Genomic DNA, 2,601 nt, shown 5'->3' on the forward strand with positions numbered 1-2,601 from the left:
ATATATAATGTTTTTGGTGAAAGTTAGAACAAGATTTGAAAACAATTCTTTCTTCAAAAGAATTATGGAGAAAGCAAAACAGTGAAGAATAATTACAACACTTCGAGATAAAATGAATCACAGATTTATCAAAACCAACTTTATCTCTGTCTACAAATGTGTCAGTGGCTTACATATGTAATGTGGTGGAGTTGAAAACAACATCGTTCAATGGACATTATCAAAGCAATTATTAGACGATCACCATCTATCTGACTGCCCAAGCGACTATCTATTTTATTCACGCATATACATTTGAGAGGTTAGGATCCAAACATATATATGCGTACACTTACTTATGTCAAAACATATATAAGCATGCTAAATTCTATGTATTCATTCGTACATGCATGCACATTATACACGGATACATATTACATACATACATGCATGATTATCGTGTTGTTGACGAAATTTCTGGGTTTGAAACCGACTCTTTTTTCATTGGTAAGATATTCAAACGGTAAAACCAGACAAAACCAAATATACCAACATAAATACGAATGGTAATGCCTCACCATAGCCGCAGTTGTCGAGCTGAAACTAGAAAAAGATAAATACATACATATGTACGTATGTATGTATGTATGTATGTATGTATGTACGTATGTATGTATGTTCAGTTTTATTTCAAGATTTCTTGCCAATAGAGAAAGAACCGGTTTCTAACCTGGATTCTTTGGAATTTCATCAACAACAACAGGGTGTTTTTGTTTGTATGTATATGTGCAGATTTGTATGTGTTGTTTTATGTATGTATTCTCATACCGTCGTATGTGTATATGTTTGTGTGTCTGTGTTTGTCCCCCCAACATCGCTTGACAGCTGATGCTGGTGTGTTTACGTCCCTGTCACCTAGCGGTTCGGCATGAGAGACCGATAGGATAAGTACTAGGCTTACAAAGCGTCATTTTTACATAATCGCATGTGCTTCATCGCACTACATGTATGTTTGTCTGTCTGCATGTTCGTGTAATTGTATGTATATGTTCAATCCAGGACCCCCAAATGGAGAATCCCTGGAATGTTTTGGACATTTTTATTATACCACTAAACGATTGTCTTTACAGACTACCAGGTACGCCGGGGTCATCCCATAAAAATTGCTGACTTGTGCCAAAATTAAACACAATCATCACTGCCACTTAGATGCTCCTGAGATCACGTTTCACTGGTGATCAAACAAAATAAACACCAGTGCACGAAAAGCATAGGAAGAAGAAAGCAGTAAACACCCTAAACTTTAAAATATCTTAGACAACCCCAGCATGTTTAAGCTTCTATGCTTTTATACAAATCCGTTAATACATAACCGAGTGCAGCTCTAATGTAAAAGTTGTAAGTTTCTTATTATTACTAGTTCTCCTTTTCACCAGATTTTGACTAAAGATTCACATCAACCGGCCCACTGATTTCTAGAAGAGTACAAGATTTTTGTTTGTTGTCCCATAGAACAATATTCGGCTTATTGTGTTCACTACCTAATTATACTGAAGTCTGAATGTTCCACCAGGATTCATTATTTTAGAGACGTGACTGTATCCTGGTTCCAGTGTGCTTTCCGTACGTAAGACCACCAGGACAATCCTTCCTGTGATATCATTACAGCATTATTGTTGGTTTTAGCTATAAAGTCATGTCTCATTTGAAGGTAATATATTGCACCCTTTTCAGCATTTTTTTTTTTTTTTTGGAAGCTGATATGAACGATATCTTCACCACAATGCTGAAGCTTAGAGGCATTTTCATCTCTCTTGTTTATCAGATTTTTAGAAGCTATCAATTGTTCCTGGATAGCAAACGAGTAGACTTCTAGGCGAGATATGATTTATCTATTACAGGTGCAGGGAAAGCTATAATTCCTGTCAATGCTGCTGGTATTCTATAGCGTACAGAAATTGATAATTAATGAGCATTCAAAATTACCAATATATTTCGGAGAAGATAAAATTTACGTGTATATCTACGTTACTTATATTTAACGTATTCCCTTCGTATTCGTTTATATCATGATTTAGCACTGAATGACAGGAACACATTAGATTGCGATTCGACTCTCAGTATAATATTTGCACTATCAATTGATATTCGATACAGTTTCGATTATTCCAGAAATTCAGACCTTTCAAGTTGAAATTAGAAATTATGACTTGCTACTAACAGTGTAGTTTTAGGAAAAATATTTCGATATACACAAAGCGTATTCTATAATTTTAAAGATTGGAACATGTTGCACATATTACACTAGCGTAACAAACATTATTGAATATTTCACTAACCACATCCGCAGAATAAGTTGTATTCAGCACTGAAAGACACCAGAACCATTACCCATATTGCAGGAATTCCAGTGATTACATTGGTGAACATATATTTCATTATGTTACATGATCGATGGAATAGGAATTTGCGGGCCTTACCAGGAACACACAGTATAACATAGGATTAACCATGTCTTCGACTAATATCCAATTTATCATTTACTACTGAGAAAAAGGCATGTTAAATGTGTATGTGTATGAGCATATATATTTATATATATATATATATATATATATATAT

The sequence above is a fragment of the Octopus bimaculoides genome, chromosome 1 (assembly GCF_001194135.2).
Source record: "Octopus bimaculoides isolate UCB-OBI-ISO-001 chromosome 1, ASM119413v2, whole genome shotgun sequence".
Classification (NCBI taxonomy): domain Eukaryota; kingdom Metazoa; phylum Mollusca; class Cephalopoda; order Octopoda; family Octopodidae; genus Octopus; species Octopus bimaculoides.